Source organism: Plecotus auritus (assembly GCF_963455305.1).
Source record: "Plecotus auritus genome assembly, chromosome: 7".
In the NCBI taxonomy this organism is placed as follows: domain Eukaryota; kingdom Metazoa; phylum Chordata; class Mammalia; order Chiroptera; family Vespertilionidae; genus Plecotus; species Plecotus auritus.
Window position 1 is genome coordinate 27,618,973 of NC_137774.1, and position 18,213 is coordinate 27,637,185.

At 42.4% G+C, this 18,213-nt stretch overlaps 1 protein-coding gene across 1 annotated transcript in view; it reads right to left on the minus strand.

Annotated features, from left to right (window-relative positions):
- ANKFN1 (ankyrin repeat and fibronectin type III domain containing 1) overlaps nucleotides 1–18,213 on the minus strand; it is a 370,109-nt gene that overhangs the window by 330,793 nt on the left and 21,103 nt on the right. The gene's annotated exons all lie outside the window — the stretch shown is intronic.

Genomic DNA, 18,213 nt, shown 5'->3' on the forward strand with positions numbered 1-18,213 from the left:
CATAGTAAGTCCTATGCTGTATCATGTGCCGTAGTCTATGATGTGCTCATGTGTAATTGAACATATAATTCATCGTTTGCTGCTCTATCGAGTGGTCCCAGATATCTGGTTTCTCATCCCTTTTCCATGTTTTTCTTCTCAATTTATGTTCCAGAGAACTAACATTAAAGAGAGTAAGAGCTCCAGATTTGGTAGGAGGAGGGGATGGGGAGCACATAACTGTGTGTTACTATGTATAGGCTCTTTTTGATTCATTCCTGTTTGGTACATAACTACGATGCACTTTCACTAGAATACGGAGTTGGATGCATTTTTTCAAGGGTTGGAGGTGGACTCCAGGAGCATCCTTGGTGATAAATGGCATCTGTGCCCCTATGGACAAGAATTGGCCTACAAGGGATGTGCAGGGCTGACGCGGGAATAGCATCTTTCAAAAATTACATTTTAATCAACATACCTGCTAGATGTTTGCAGTGCTTCTCAAACTTTAGTACAAAGAGCAACCAGTTTGCTTGTTTGAAATGGGGATTTGACAACCCCACCACCAGAGAGTTTGACTCATTAGACCCAGGGTAGGGCAAAGCTACCTTTTTTTTAAAATATATTTTATTATTTTTTTACAGAGAGGAAGAGAGAGGAGAGGGATAGAGAGCTAGAAACATCGATGAGAGAGAAACATCGATCAGCTGCCTCCTGCACACCTCCTACTGGGGATGTGCCCGCAACCAAGGTATGTGCCCTTGACCGGAATCGAACGTGGGACCTTTCAGTCCGCAGGCCGATGCTCTATCCACTGAGCCAAACCGGTTTCGGCGCAAAGCTACCTTTTTAACTGGGGCTCTGTGTATTCTGATGTGAGTGGCTGATCAACCAGTACTTTGCAAACTATTTATGGTGAATCACCAGTTTTATTTTTATACCCCAATCTCCTACTGACCAATACCTGGTCCCTCAGCTCCGGAGATATGCAGTACACTGCACATATCTGACTCTATCCAAAGGGGTTTATGTCTTCTTCCATGAAAAATAGCTACTAACCATATTTGAGGTTGTGGCAATGAAAATTTGCTATAAATACTACTCTTTCTAAAAATTATACTTTAAAAAACTTTTAAAGAAGCCCCAAATACTAATTCAAAAAGACATATGCATCCCTATGTTCATTGCAGCATTATTTACAATAGCTAAGGTATGGAAGCAACTCAAGTGCCCATCCACAGATGAATGGATAAAGAAGATCAAATATATAATGAAATATCACTCAGCCATTAAAAAAAGAATGAAATCTTGCCATTTGTGACAACATGGATGGATGTGCCTGGAGGGTATTGTGCTAAGTAAAATAAGAGAAAGACAAGTGCCGTATGATTTCACTCATATGTAAAATAGAAACAAACTCAGAGAACATTTTGATTGGTGCCAGGTGGGAGGGGTACTGGAGGATGGGTGAAAAAGGGGGAAGGATTTAGATGAGTAAATTGCCAGTTATAAAAAGAATCACAAGCATGTGAAGTACAGTATAGAGAATATAGTCAGCACTATTGTAATAACTATGTATGGTGTCAATGGACACTAGCCTTTGGAGTGATCACTTTGTAAGTTATAGAAATGTCTAATCACTGTCGTACACCTGAAACTAATAAAATATTGTATGTCAACTATAACTGAAAAATAGAAAAATTATTTTAAAAATAAAAATAAAAGAAGAAGAGAAAGACAGGTGGCTTGAAATTTCAAATACTACCAACTCCTCCCGATCTAAAATCCCTATTCACTTGAGATTTTCAAAATGTGCTCATCGAAACATGGGTGAAGGAATAAAGCCAGAAAATTAAGCACTTAAGTAATTTGTGACCTGATCTAGCACTCTTTTCCCACGTTAAGTGAAAGGTTCCATTGTGTCCTGTTTGACTAATAGCCTCAGCGCTTACACAGAAACCACTTTCTCCCCAGTTAATCCACTGTTCATAACAGCTCCTGGGTAGGAAGTCGGTGCACAGAAAAATAGCATGTCACTTCAGAGTTGTGATAAGGTGAGACTATCCATCCATCACAGTTCCTTTTCCAAACCTGCTGGGCAAATTGCAAAGAACATCTTGACAGGTGTGGACGGGCTGCAAAGCAGCAGCTCTCTCGCGTCTTCACCTCAGAGGCATGTGAGCCGGGCAGTAGAACAAATGTATTTATTGCTACTTTTCTTGGTTATAGAGATGGGGTGAGGCCGGGGGTTTGCCATGAGGTGGTAAAAAATCCTAATTTCAAAGCTGCTGCTGGTTCTCTATGCACTAAAGCTGAAACTCTTCATTCATTTATTCAATAAATATTTAGAGTGCTTTCACCTTGAGCCAGGTATGCCAGGTACGCCAGGTACTTTTCTAGGCTCTAGCAGATAACAATGCAAAGCCCTCGCCCTTAGGGAACGTCACATTATGGAGTAGGAGACAGACACTAAATATTTAACTAAAAAGTGTATCATAAGTCAGAAAGTAATAAATGCTATGAGGAACAATAAAGCTGGCTGGTGTGTGTGTGTGTGTGTGTGTGTGTGTGTGTGTAAGGGAGGAGGGATAAACAAGAGAGAGAGAACAGTGAGGGCTGCTTAAAGTACTTCGGGACTATTGTCTGGAATCTGAACCAAAGTCAAGCTAATTTGAATTCAAATTTCAGTTCCAAGACCATATGGGGTGGGCACAGGAGGGCAGAAGATACTGAGAAACAAGTTACACATAAGAGAACAGTAACCAACAATAGAGCATTGGATAATAACGTCCCAGTCATAGGTCAGACCCTTGCATTGGTCATACCCTACTTTCCAGCTAGTATGGGAAGAGGTGTGTCTGCTGGAAAAAGGGACAAATGTGGATCTATCTTCTAGTGGGCATTTAGCACAGACCAGTTTCCTACCATAAATTTCCTTTAATTTAGTGCTAACTGCAACCTTGGGAGCAAACTCTTATTATGGCCACTCTGCAGGCAAGGAAACTGAGTCAACTCTCCCAGGTCACAGAACTAATCAACAGCAGGGTTGAGATTTGCATTGCGCCTTTCTGATTCCAAAGGGCATAAGTTCTTTCATTTACATCAGGATGAACTCCTGGGGTCTGGCTAGGAAATTCTAGGCCAAGGACGTCTTATGTCTCTGGGTATCCAGTGACTTATGTCAGACATTGCACAGAGCCAGCATTTTGGATTCCCACCTCCACCATGGACACTCCTGTGGCTCATAAACTGTCTCATTGCCTGCCCATCCTGGTGTCCTCCTCTGGCTCTCATAAAGGACCCAGCATCCTTTGCATTCAGGGCATAGGTCCTTCCCTCAGATGCAAAGCCTGGCTCCCTTCTCTCTGGCCTTGCTAGCTTTCTAGAACTCCTGTCCAAAGTAAGGTGTTGAGCAACCAGCTGTGTAGACTGGGAGATCAGTCCACCCTGATCTCTGGATCTATTCTGGTGTTAGTTAATCAAAGAGGTTGAAAATAGCAACATTGCTCTTAAAAGGGCTATTTCTCCAAATGAGCAACATTTCTAATTAACACGCAGATTAGATAAGTGTTGAGGAGACTCCTGTATTTAGCATGGGAATTCTCTTTCTTACATGGTTCATGGATCTCTCTAAAGGGATAGTTTCCATGTCTATAATTAGCGCATCATTGCATAAAGGTTTTAAGTTGCACATTTGGAGCTCAAAGCATCATTTAACCCTCACCGCTGTTGTTTAAAGTTGCTTAAAGTTCAGGTTTGAACTAGACAGTCTGATGATGACAGTAATGATCGCTTGCATCTGGGGTGCTGCATTCATTCTGAACACTATATGCACTGTCTCACGTAGTCCTCACACCAATCACGTGAAGATCCAGTTAATAGGAGAGAAAACAGATAGTATTTAACTACAGTCGCTTCTGCTAGAATGCCACATAGGCTCTGCCCAGCTAAAAACTAACATTTTCTATGCAAAATCATGCAACCAAAACCATGGGGCTTATGAGCAAATTTGGGTTGGGGCAGCATGTATCAGTTTCCTCGGGTTTCCATAATAAAGCACTACAAACTGGGTCTCACAGTTCTGGAGGCTGAGAGCCTGAAATCAAGGTGTTGGCAGGGCTGGTTCCTTCCAAATGCTGAATGGTAGTCTTTCCCATGTCTCTTCTGGTGTTCTGCTGGCAATCGTGGCATTTCTTGGCTTATAGATGCCCTTCCCTGATCTCTGTCTTCATGTTCATATGGCATTGCCCCTGTGGCAATGAAGATGGAGGGGCTGCACACAAGGATGGGAGAACAGTAACCCCTGGGAGTTAAAAACAAACCCCAGCCAACAGCCAGCAAGGAAACAGGGTCTTCAGTCCCATGACCACATGGAACTGAATTCTACCAACAACATGAATCTTGGAAGCGGGTTCTTCCCTAGACCCTCCAGACAGTCACCAGCCAGCCAAAACCTTGACTTTGGCCTAGCGTCCCTATACGAAGAACCCATTCGAACCCACCTGGTTTCTGTCCTACAGAACTGTGAGCTAATAAGTGAGTATTGTTTTAAGCTGTTAAATTCATGATTATTTGTTACACAGCTTAGAAAACCAACACATTGCCTTACTCTCTGGGGCATCCACTGTGATGCCGACAAGGACAAGGAAAGGAAAGTGGGAAGCCCTTACTGGTTCCTCTGAGCAGGCAAAGGAACAGTGCACACCATTCCCAACAGGATCAGCCCTTCCTCCCAGCCAGGTGGGGGGCTTGTACGGAAAGGCTGCCTTATTTTTTCTTTTGTAAACACATGCTTTAGGATAATGTTTCATTGTCTTCTTTTATGCATCTTGCTGCAAACTCTGAAGGTACATGCTATTTGGAAATGTCATAGAACAAGGTTGGTTGCCATCAATGCCATGTTTTAATTTTAATTTTACAAATTATCTAAGGGCAGGGGGCTACTGTTTCTATATACCAACATGAAATTTACATCTACGTTTGCAGAAGGATTATTTACCAATGAAAGTAGTTACTACATTTACCTCTGGGGCCCTGGTTGCAGTAATAATCCTCTTATATAAGTGGCTGTCTCTGGGAAATTAACCACATCTCCTCTGACTGCTTGGCATTGGGCCAATGCTGAGCATCTCTCTCTTCGGTTGAAGTAATTCAAATTTGGATGCTATCAACTCAGGGAAATGAGCTTTCTCCCAGTTTGCTGGATTAGGAAGCCAGTGCTTTGAACACAGTGTTCACTTCCCTTTGGGGAACAACATCTCTTGATTAAGTGGAAATATTTTTCAACCTAGAACCTGCTGCTCCAGATTGGCTAAAACTGGTACAACAGTCTATTTCTATTCCTGTGTCAAATGCTGTGGTCAAAAAAAAATGTTGAGTGTTATGAGTAATTTGTGTCAAGTTAGTGAGGAGTGAGCAATATGTGTGTGTGTGTGTGTGTGTGTGTGTGTGTGTGTGTGTATGTGTGTATATACTATATATGTATATGTATAATAAAAGTGTAATATGCTAATTAGACCAGACGTCCAGAAGGACGTCCTTCCAGGCTACTGCTGCAAGGGCCAGGGTGGCAGCCAGGGCCGCTGCCTCGGCCCTTCGAGCCCCTTGCATGAATTTTGTGCATCAGGCCTCTAATATATATATATATACATATATATATATATATATATATATATATACACACACACACACACATATATATATGTGTGTGTGTGTGTGTGTGTGTGTGTGTGTTTCATTTGTTTGGAAGAAAATGAAGCGTTTGAAAAATAAATTTTAATGGCTAAGCAAACCCTATTTATTTAAACAGTATTTTTGCATAATTACTTGCACCATTCTACTCAGTGACTTTGCTATATTGTACCCATAGTTTTATTTTGTTCTGCGATTCTGATGATCATGCTTTTGTTGTGTCTGACATTTCCAGTGAATCGTTTGTTAACTTCTTTGTTGGGCTGGTTGCAGGGCTTTCAGGATCTCTCCTCTTTGGGGTGCTACCATAACCTACAGAGTTGAGTCTTTTATTTGCTGCAACAAACATTTTCTGAGCTACTACATTCTAAGCTCTGAACCAGTGTCAGGGAGACAGGAATAAACAATGCAGTCTCTTCCCTGAAGATGCTCATGGTTTATGATGATAGTTTTCCAGTGTGTCCCAGGGATGGAGACCCACTATTACTCATGCGTGTTGCAAATACCTTGAAGTATTGATATGGTGCACTAAAATAAAGTAAATGCTATAAGATTTTATGATAAAATAGATATGATATTACTAGAGGCCTGGTGCACGAAATTCGTGCACTGGGAGGGGGGGGCGGGTCCCTCAGCCCAGCCTGCCCCCTCTCACAGTCCAGGAGCCCTCAGGGGATGTCCTACTGATGATGGCTTAGGCCCACTCCCCATGGGGTGCAGGACTAAGCTGCAGTCTGGCCTCCCTCTGAGGGAGGCAACTGGGCTGATCAGGGGAAGGCGCCACCCACATCACCCTGCTGCTGCTGCCACTGCTGACTGTCGCAGCCGCCAAGGTGTTTTCATCAACATGGAGTCCAGTCCCTTCACCATGAAAATATGACAACTTTCTTTAGGCATTTTCAAGCTGTCTCTTTCATAAGATATAAGATATGACATTTCTTTCTTTCTTTTTTTTTTTTTTTATCCTCGCCTGAGGATGTTTCCATTGATTTTTAGAGAGCGTGGAAGAGAGAGGGAAAGACAGAGAGAAACATAAATGTGAGAGGTACACTTCAACTGGTTGACTCCTGCATAAGCCCTGACCTGGGCCCCAGCCAGGGAGGAGCCTGCAACCTAGGTACATGCCCTTGATCAGAATTGAACCCGGCTCCTGAGGGCCGGCCCCCCTAAGGGTTTGTGTCTCTGCTCCAGCCCCAGCAGCCCAGCACCACGGCCGTGGGGCTGGGGCTGGGAGCCAGCCCCCCTGCGTGTTGTTCTCTCTGGCTCCAGGGCCACCCTGTCTATTGTTCTCTCAGGCTCTGGGCCCGTGCCAGGCCCCTCCTCCTGAGCTGGTCATGACCATTACAGAGTCCTGGACTAATTTGCATATTGCCTCTTTATATATATAGAAGATATTATAGAGTCTAGTATAGACAAGTGTGTAGGTACCAAAGACTTAAGAAAGAATGGGAGCGGGGGGGAAACAGCTGAAAAATCTAAACATGGGGATAATTCTACATCTAATTTTTTTTCTGTAAATTAAAAAAGGGTCATTGCTATTTCAATTTGCCATGGTTTGGGGTCACTGTTGTATTAAAAGAAGTTAATAAGTAAACAAGTTGAAGATGGTGCATTACAAGCCCTTACAAAGTTTACCTTTCAAATGAAACACTGTGCTCTGCCTATATTTTTCTCTTCCTCCCAAATTTTCAGTTCCTCTTTTTTTGCAGATAGGTTGAAAAATAAACAACTTACTTTAGCCTGGTATCCAGCCCTCTGTATTCTGACCCACCCACTACCCAGTCTCCCATTTCATTCCCCACATTCTCTGCTCCAGCTGCTTTGAACTGTATCCCATATCCCATTCCCACCCCGACATGCCCAATAATTTCCTCCTCCATGCCTTTTTTCATGATGGTCCTTCCCTGGCAGTCCCATCTTGCCAAGAAGCAAGCCCAACTCAAATCCATGAATCTCTCCTGGATATCCTTCCCTTTCCAACAACCAGAGTGAATTCTTTTATCCCTATTTTTCTATTTCTATAAGCCATGCTAGAAGCAGAACTGCCCTATTACCATTAGCCATTTGCCTCCCTTGTCTCCTCCTCCAGGCAGATTAAGATGCATGGTAAAGGAAGGTCTCTCTTGCAGTCATGGTAGTAGATGCCACTTATTAGTCCCAGATACAATCCTAATATCATGCTTATATTGGGATGAGGAAACAGAGGCTCAGGGAGTGGTGACCCAAATGCTAGAGGTGACCCAAATGGTAGACAGCAAAGCCACACTTGGACTCCCAGTCTATCTGCTTCCAAGGACTGTGCTGCCATTATACACACTCCAGAGCCTCCCTTTACTCTCATCATCTTCATGGGGATGTGGGCAGGGATGTGTCTTTATCTCATCCCTGTGCCTTAACCTGTCAAACACACAAAATATATCTATTGAACTGAACTGAATTTACATTAGAGGAAAGAAAAGAGATGATACCACTTTCTCCAGCTCTTACCAGCAAAGTTTAAAATGATTGATACTATTCAATATTGGTGAGTAGGTAAAAGAAAAACAAAACCTCTTTTAATTCATTGCTAATGGGTGTGCTAATTAACACTTCCACTTTGGAACTGTCTATCGGAGTAAAAACATGAATGCCCTGACATGCAATTCCACTTTTAGAAATCCCTTCCAGGACACCAGCAACATGAGGCCACTCTACCAAGCCCAGAAGACATAGCAGCTCTGCTTAATGCATAGAAACAAACACAGGGAGGTAGCCAAGATGAGGAGACAAAGAAACACTGTCCCAAAGGGAGGAACAGAGCAAAACTCCTGAAAAAAAAAACTAAACAAAATTGAAACAAGCAATCTACTAGGAGCAAAGTTCAAAACTCTGGTTATAAGTATCCTTAATGAATTCAGTGAGAATTTCAACAAAGAGAGAGGAAACATAAAAACAGAAATAATAGAAAACACCCAGTCAGAAATGAAGAATACACTACCTTAAATGAAGAATACATTACAGGAAGTCAACAGTGGAGTAGATGAAATTGAGGGTCAAATCAGAGATTTGGAATATAAGGAAGCAAAAAACACCCAATCAGAACAGTAACAAGAAAAATTAATCCTCCCAAAATGAAAGTAGTATAAGAAGTCTCTGGGACAACTTCAAGCATACCGACATTTACATCATGGGGGTGCCAGAAAAAGAAGAGAGAGAGTAAGAAATTGTAAACCTCTTTGAAAAAGTAACAGAAAACCTCCCTAACCTGGTGAAGGAAATAGACATAGAAGTCCAGGAAGCGCAGAGAGTCCCAAACAAGATGAACACAAAGAAACCCACACCAAGACACATCATAATTAAAATGCAAAAGGTTAAAGACAAAGAGAGAATTTTAAAAGCAGCAAGAGAAAAGCAGTTAATCATCTATAAAGAAACTCCCACAAACTGTCAGCTGATTTCTCAACAGAAACTTTGCAGGCCAGGAGGGAATGTCAGGAAATATTCAAAGTGATGGAAAGCAAGGATCTACACCCAAGATACCCAGCCCACCCACAAGTTGAGAAGCACCTTGGAACCATGAGGGTCTCTCCTCACCTATCAGAATTGCTGCAAAACCTGGAGAGCAGTGTGAGAGGAAAATCAAATGTGTTTCACAGGTAAAATAGGGTCTTAACCCTGGCTGGGTAACTCAGTTGGGGGTGTTGTCTCCATATACCAAGGTTTCAGGTTCACTCTCCAGTCAGGGCACATATAAGAAACAACCAATGAATGCATCAATAAGTGGAACAACAAATCGATCTCTCTCTTCCTCTCTCTGCTCTCTTTCCCTTCCTCTCTCTAAAATAAATTTTAAAAAATTTAAAAGAGGTTCTTTATTCACACAGTACCTTCCTTGGTTTTACTCTAAATGCCAAACCTAAAAAAGAAAAGAAGGAAAGAAGGAAGTTACACCCCTTAGGCATCCTCTGTACCCACTGCTTGGTTGCCATGACAACACCTATCTGCTGCACATTCTATTCATCTGTTTTCCTTTTCACCGTTGACCATGCAGACCCTTTGCCTTCTGGTGCCTCCCAATGGTGAAACCTAACCAATACATGTCTCTGGGGATGGTGCCTATTTTAAAAAATATATTGAGCGATTTTAATAAAAGTCAACATTTCCTGCTTCTTTTGAAACTTTGCAAGTTGGGACAGCACAGGGCCTGAACTCTCAGCAGGCTATAACAGGCTTAGATTTAATACCTGATGATCCCTTCCCTGGAGCCCAGGCTATCCAGGCGGTCACTGTTTCCACGAAGCAGCTTCTCTCCTTCCTGGCACCTGCCTGAAGACCCTGGAATTGGAATCCTTTTTGTTAACAAATAATGCATCAATAAGGATTCACCTAAGTATGCCATTGACATTGCTGTCAATTGACTATTCAAGACCAGGCAATGGTATGCACGCCTGACTACAATGAAGCCTTCGGAGGTGGCTTCCACTAGCTGAGGTCCTAGCTAGTCTCTAATACAGTTGCGCTTGAACAGTAGGCTAGACTGTTCTTTAGCAACCCACTGCTCTGAGTTCCTGCAATAGCAGAGGTTTTTGCTCTCTGGCTGCCTGATTCTTTCTCCTGGACAGCTCCACTGTCATAGTCTCTCTCAAATCAAAATATGGGAATCTAAAAATATCTCAGGCATCACTGCACTGACATAATGCTTCTGTTGTCCCAAGAGCAGATTCTCCGTTAGAAGAATAGTTTCAAGAACCAGTTAGGTTTAAGTTCAACACTATGTGTGAAATGACTTTGAATTTTTGTTTCTCCCTCTTCCCCCCTCCCCACTCGCTCTGGACAAAGAAGTGCTTTTTAAAAGATCTGGTTAGGGCAGAAGAGTAGGAGGTGGGCCACAATTCAGTCTGGAATTATGAAGCCTGGCTTGATTTAACATGTGCAGAGGCATAGTGCCTGGCATAGTACCTGACACATAGTAGATACTCTAAATATATTGGAGGGAAGACCGAGAGATAGTAAGCTTCCCAGTGGATATGCTTTAGTTTCTCTGTTTTGTTTTATTGAGTGCCTACAATGTGTGATGCATTTTCCTAGGCTCAGCTGAGTTTCTTCCATTCACTTATTGCATTTATTCATCCCCTGCAATGCCTACTTTGCTTTCCTGCAATCACCATTTGCATGTGTGATTTTAGCTTTTTGATTGACAGCTCATAATCCCATCACTCACCCAAATACTCTTCAAGAGCAAAGTGCTGCTCTTATCATTAGCAGTCATCACAATGTCACTGATATCTAAATGTGACAGAAAATCTCCCACTTCCGTTTCACATGGTGTAATATGGAATCTCTATAATCGGCCAAGAAAAGAAATTCTACAGTAGCCTTTTCCATAAGCTGGCGTGATCCACATCCTTCAAATGTACCTACAACCTAGAGAGCTCTGTGTGGTAGGCACAATGGCAGGCTGTCCTCCTCTGGACCAAGTTCACTGAATGGTACTAACAACCAGAAAGCAACTCGCCCATCAGCAAGTCACCATGTTGTTTCATCAGATCCTGATCAGGCCAATTCACCCCCCAACAGTGTAATACTGGACATGTAATAGGCACTCAATTTTCATAGATGAATGAATGAATGCACAGAAAATGAATGAAGAAACCAGGCACTGATTTTACAAATAAAACAGAGACCTAAAAATTACTGGGCTCTAGTTCTAGCCACTAAATCAACCTCCTGCCAATCAGCAAATCTTTCTCCCTCTGGATGACCTAAATGCACTGCTCTTTTGTATTGTTTTCATGGGAATTCTGATAAGATTCAGTGCTCTGGCACAGGGAATGCAGAGAAAATGCAGCAGCCTTCCTCCACCTTCTGACCACAGAGACTCAAAAAATATCAAATCGTCCAGGCAAAATTTGGAAAAGCAAGAAGGAATTTTTGTTTGTTTATTTGTTTGTATCAAGAGAGAAAACCCAGGCTAGGTGGAAAAATGGTGGGGGAATAGACAGACATCTCCCGAGCCTTGTCCCAGAGCAGATAGAAAGAACAGCTGAGGGTCGCACGGGGAGTGTCTGTTGGAGAGTTAAGGGACAGCTATACTCCAGGAGAAGGTGGGGGACTGCTGGACGGGGGTCTCCTGACTGGGCAGCCCTCACTGCTGCTGAGTTCCCTCCCAGAGCCACCGGCTCAGATGTGGAGACCATGCCATCTTGAAGGGGAAAGTGGATTTTATCTGAAGCCTGAAAATATACAACTGCAGCACTCACCGAACAGCTGCGAATCCCAGAGCACCGGTCCCCAATTGGCACAAATACGCAGATTCAGAGGAGCTCTACACTCCACCACGGAAAGGTCAGATTTCGCCTGGGATAAGGTGAGGTCTCTGGTCCCGGCAGGACAGAAACGCCAGCACTGCGGGAGTTGGAGGACCAGGGGAAGTCTGCACCTAGAAAAATCCATGGCTGTTGGGGCTGGCTTGATCCGTGAATGTGGAAGGAGGTCCTCAGAGCTGCTAACAGAGGGGATCTCTAAAAAGCAACCCATTTTGATCAGAAGGACAGCCTAAAAACTTTGGGAGTGTGCCAGCTGCTTGTACACAAGGGGGAAAAGGGATTGCACAGGCTTGCGCGCAGAACCGGAGTTCGCACACTTGCGCTTTCTCCTCTTTGAATCTTTGCTTCTGATTACTGAGCCCAATACATAGGATCACCCAGTTGGGGACACCCTAGGAGACTTCAGGGGGAAGTTGTTTTTCTGGAACTTGGGGATCAGAGTGGGGAGTGAGCATCAGAGAACCAGCTCTGGGGACAGCCCACTCCCACAAACCGGTATTGAGTGCCACAGGGAAAGCAGGATCTAAGCACAGGCTAGAGAGGACCTATAGACCCAGAGGTCAACCCAGAAACACTGCCACCCAGGGGCTAAATCACAAATTGACTCTTGTGTAATCACAAATAAAGGAATACAAGAAATTAAGACACACCGCCTGCTTAAAAATCAGGACTGGCTTACAACACTGAGGAGCAGTGCAACGCAGGGAACTGCAATACTGTCCTGACTGGAAAACAGGCGTGCCAAACAGAATAGGGGAAGTGAATGACCTTCACTACTGCACATTTTATTTTAATTTATTTTATTTTTAATTTTTATTTTTTATCTTTTATTATTTTTTTATTTTTCATCTTTTACTTAAGAAACTATTTTTTTCTTTCTTCCTCAGTTGATTTTACCTTTTTAATTATTACATTTTTATTTTCAATCAGTATTATTACTACTACTATTTTACCTTTTTTTTTAAAAAAAAGTGTCATTTTATTTTCTCTTTATTTGACTTTGAGATTAGTGTTCTACATTCTTTTTTCATCTTTCCTTAAGCATCATTCTACTCTATCTCAACTCTACCTTTATGCCATCACTATCTTCCTAACTTTTGCCCTTTTGTTGTCCCCTGTTTCTCTTACCCTTTTCCTGCTTTAGATTTTCCCTATTCTTTCTTGTTACCCCCTGTTAAAATTTCACCCTACTTATATATCCAATTTCCAATCCCCTGCTCCAAGTTCATACACACCTCTCTCTTCTCTGTCTTCACTTTCCAAAAAAATGTTTTTCTCTCTGTCCTTTTGTTGTTGTTTGCTTGAATGTTGATTATATCGACTTTTTATGCTTGTTTGTGAGATTGTTTTTGCTTATTCTTTGTTTTGTTTTGTTTGCTTTGTTTTTGTTTGTTTGTTTTTGCATCTATTTTTCCTTGCCTCGCTTGATATTAGTTGTTGTTTGTAGTTTGTATTCATCTCCAGGTACTTGTTGCTGGCATTTGCTGGGATTAGTGGCTGTTCTATTGGAGTTTTCTCCCCATATATATATAGTTTGTTCCCCTTTTCTATCTTATTCTCTTTCTCTTCTCTCTTACTTTTATTTTCCTTTTCACAATTTCATTTTGGCACTCCTTTCTTTCTTTTTTTTTCCTCTTCTTCTTTCTTTCCTATCCCCTAATTTGCCTTTCTCTGGTGGTCACCATTATTTGGGGTTATTAATATCGTGGATACATTTCTGTTCAGTGCCTTATGTGGTGAACCTGGTTGTGCTATATTTTGTGCCTTTAAATCAATGCAGGAGAGAGAGAACTACATAACCAGACACCCGGAGAAGAGAGACCATGGGGAGACAAAGAAACAGCCCGCATATGAAAGAAAAGCAGGCATCACCAGAAAAGGATGTAAACGAAATGGAGGCAAGCAACCTGCCAGAGAAAGAATTCAGAGAAATGGTCATAAGGTGGCTGATAAGAATGGAAGACAAATTCGACAATATGAGTAAGAACCAAGAGGAAATGAAGAAGAACCAAGAAGAAATGAAAAATGACATCGCTACTGTAAAGAACTCAATAGAAAGCATCAAGAGTAGCCTAGAAGAAGCAGAGGACTGCATCAGTGAGCTAGAAGACAAGTCAGGAAAAAATATCCAAGTAGAGCAGCTTCTAGAAAAAAAAATTAAAAAGCAGGAGAGCCTAAGGGAACTTTGGGACAACAGGAAACAAAACAACATCCACATAATAGGGGTTCCAGAAGGAGAGGAAACTGAGCAAGGAATAAAAAACCTGTTTGAAGAATGACAGAAAACTTCCCTGATATAGGGAAGAAAAAACCCACACAAATCCAAGAAGCTCACAGAGTCCCAAGCAAAATGAACCCCAAAAGACTGATTCCAAGGCACATTATAATTAAACTAGAGGCCCGGTGCACGAAATTTGTGCACAGGGGTGTGTGTGTCCCTCAGCCCAGCCTGCACCCTCTCCAATCTGGGACACCTCGAGGGATGTCCAACTGCCCGTTTAGGCCCGATCCCACTGGGCCTCACAATCCAGGACAGCTGGCTCCCAACTGCTCACCTGCATACCTTCCTGATTGCTCCTAACCGCTTCTGCCTGCCAGTCTGATCACCCCCTAACCACTCCCCTGCCAGCCTGATTGATGCCTAACTGCTCCCCTGCCACCCTGGTCACCCCTAACTTCCCTCCCCTGCCAGCCTGGTCACCCCTAACTGCCTTCCCCTGCAGGCCTGGTCACCCCTAACTGCCCTCCCTTGCAGGCCTGGTCCCTCCCAACTGCCCTCCCCTGCTGGCCTGATCGCCCACAACTGCCCTCCCTTTAAGGCCTGGTCCCTCCCAACTGCCCTCCCCTGCTAGCCATCTTGTGGTGGCCATCTTGTGTCCACATGAGGGCAGGATCTTTGACCACATGGGGGCAGCCATCTTGTGTGTTGGAGTGATGGTCAATCTGCATATTACTCTTTTATTAGCTAGGATAGAGGCCTGGTGCATGGGTGGGGGCCAGCTGGTTTGCCCTGAAGGATGTCCTGGATCAGGGTGGGGGTTCCCTTGGGGCGTGGGACAGCCTGGGCGAGGGGCCTCTGGTGGTTTGCAGGCTGGCCACGCCCCCTGGTGACCTAAGCAGAAGCCCTGGTAACTGGGATTTATTTATCTTCTACAACTGAAACTTTGTAGCCTGGAGCAGAGCCAAGCCTTCTGCTTGCTCCGTGGCAGCAGCCTTTTTGGGGGGTATTTATGTATCTTCTATAATTGAAACTTTGTAGCCTTAAGCAGAGGCCTGGGCTGGCCAGGGTGTGTGGAAAGCTTGGCTTCCTCCATCACCGGGGCAATCCTAGCCTCCTGCTCTTTCAAGCTCCCTGCCTCTGCCATTTCTGTTGGGCTATATTTATCTTCTATCATTGAAACTTTGTAGCCTTGAGTGGAGGCCTGGGCCGGCAAGGGCAGGCGGAAAGCTTGGCTTCCTCCATTGCCAGGGAAACCCAAGCCTCCCTCCTGCTCTCTGTGGCCGTAGCCATCTTGGTTGGGTTTATTTGCATATTTGCTCCTGATGGACTGGTGGGCGTGGCTTGGTGTAGCAGAGTGATGGTTAATTTGCATATTGCTCTTTTATTAGATAGGATTGGCAAACACCAACGACAAAGTAAGAATCTTAAGAGTGGCCAGAGAGAGAGAGAAAGTTACCTACAAAGGAACCCCCAACAGACTAGCAACTGATTTCTTACAGAAACTCAGCAGGCCAGAAGGGAATGGAATGAAATATACAAAGTCATGCAAAGGAAGGGTCTGAATCCAAGAAAACTGTAACCAGCAAGGCTATCAATCAAAATTGAAGGTGAAATCAGGAGCTTCACAGACAGAAAAGGACTAAGGGAATTTATTACTACCAAACCAGCAATGCAAGAAATGCTAAAGGGTCTGCTGTAAAAAAAAGAAATAGGAAGCAAAGAAGGAATACAGGGGTAAAGAATAAAAATGGCGACAAATAAGTACCTATCAATAATAACTTTAAATGTAAATAGATTAAATGCCCCAATCAAAAGACATAGGGAAAGGGATTGGATAAGAAATCGCGACCCATATATCTGCTATCTACAAGAAACCCACCTCAGAAAAAAAGACGCACACAGAATGAAGGTGAAGGGATGGAAAAAGGTTTTTCAGGCGAATGGGAATGAAAAAAAAAAAGCTGGGGTAGCAATACTTATATCTGACAAATTAGATCTCAAAGTGAAGGACATAACAAGCGATAAGGAAGACCACTTCATAATACTAAAGGGAGCAATCCAACAAGAAGAAATAACTCTGGTTAACATATACGAACCCAATACAGGAGCACCCAAATACATAAAAAAAAACTCCTGGAGGATATCAAAGGAGAGATTGACAGCAATACAATCATAATAGGGGACTTTACCCCACTATCACCATTGGACAAATCCTCTAAACAAAAAATCAGCAAAGAAACATCAATCCTAAATGACTCACTAGACCAGATGGAATTAATTGACATCTTTAGAACATTTCACCCCAAAGCCACAGAATATACATTCTTCTAAAGTGCACCTGAGTCATTTTCAAAAATAGACCATATGTTGTGTCATAGGCAAAGTCTCTTCAAATTCAAGAAGATAGAAATCATATCAAGCATCTTCTCAGATCACAGTGGCATAAAACTGGAAATCAACTACAATAAAATCAATCCAAAGAAATCAAACACATGGAGACTAAACAGCATGCTATTAAACAATGACTGGGTTACCAGACAGATCAAGGAAGAAATAAAAAACATCATGGCAACAAATGGCAATGAAAACACAACAATCCAAAATCTATGGGACACAGCAAAAGCAGTTTTGAGAAGGAAGTTCATAGCTCTACAAGTCTACTGCAAAAAGCAAGAAACAATGGTAATAAATTACCTAACCCTACAACTCAAAGAGTTAGAAAGAGAGCAACAAGAAAAGCCCAATGTAAGCAGAAGGAAGGAAATAATAAAGATCAGAGAGGAGATAAACGACATTGAGACAAAAAAAAAAATACAAAAGATCAACAAAACCAAGAGCTGGTTCTTTGAAAGGATAAACAAGATTGATGAACCTCTAGCCAGGCTCACCAAGAAGCAAAGAGAGAAGACCCAAATAAAGAAAATCAGAAATGAAAGAGGTGAAATAACAACAGACCCCACCAAAATACAAAGGATTGTTAAAAAATACTATGAACAACTCTATTTCAACAAACTGGAAAACCTGGAAGAAATGGACATATTCCTAGAAAAATATAACCTTGCAAAACTCAATCAGGAAGAATCTAAACATCTCAATAGGGCAATAACTATGGAAGAAATTGAAGCAGTCATCAAAAAGCTTCCAGCAAACCAAAGCCCGGGGCCAGACAGCTTCACAGGGGAGTTTTACCAAACATTCAAGGAAGATCTAAAACCTATCCTCCTCAGACTATTCCAAAAAAATTCAAGAGGAAGGAACACTTCCAAGCTCCTTCTATGAAGCCACCATCACCCTAATACCAAAACCAGATAAAGACAACACAATGAAAGAGAATTATAGGCCAATATCCCTCATGAACATAGATGCCAAAATCCTCAACAAAATTCTAGCAAATCGGATCCAGCACTACATCAGAAAGATCATACACCATGACCAAGTAGGATTTATCCCAGGAATGCAAGGATGGTACAATATCCGCAAATCAATAAACGTGATACATCACATAAACAAATAGAGAGATAAAAATCACAGTCATATCAATTGATGCAGAAAAAGCATTTGACAAAATCCAACACCCTTTCTTGATAAAAACATTCAACAAGGTGGGAATAGAAGGATCATACCTCAATATAATAAAAGCTATATATGATAAACCCACAGCTATCATCATACTAAATGGGCAAAAACTAAAACCATTTCCCATAAGAACGGGAACAAGACAGGGATGCCCACTCTCACCACTCCTGTTCGACATAGTACTGGAAGTATTAGCCATTGCAATTAGACAAGAAGAAGAAGAAATAAAAGGCATCCAAATTGGAAAAGAAGAAGTAAAGCTGTCCTTATTTGCAGATGACATGATATTGTACATAAAAAACCCGAAAGACTCCATCAAAAAACTAATAGACTTAATAAATGAATTCGGCAATGTAGCAGGATACAAAATTAATGCCAAGAAATCTATGGCATTTCTATACACCAATAGTGAACTTACAGAAAGAGAGACTAAAAAAGCAA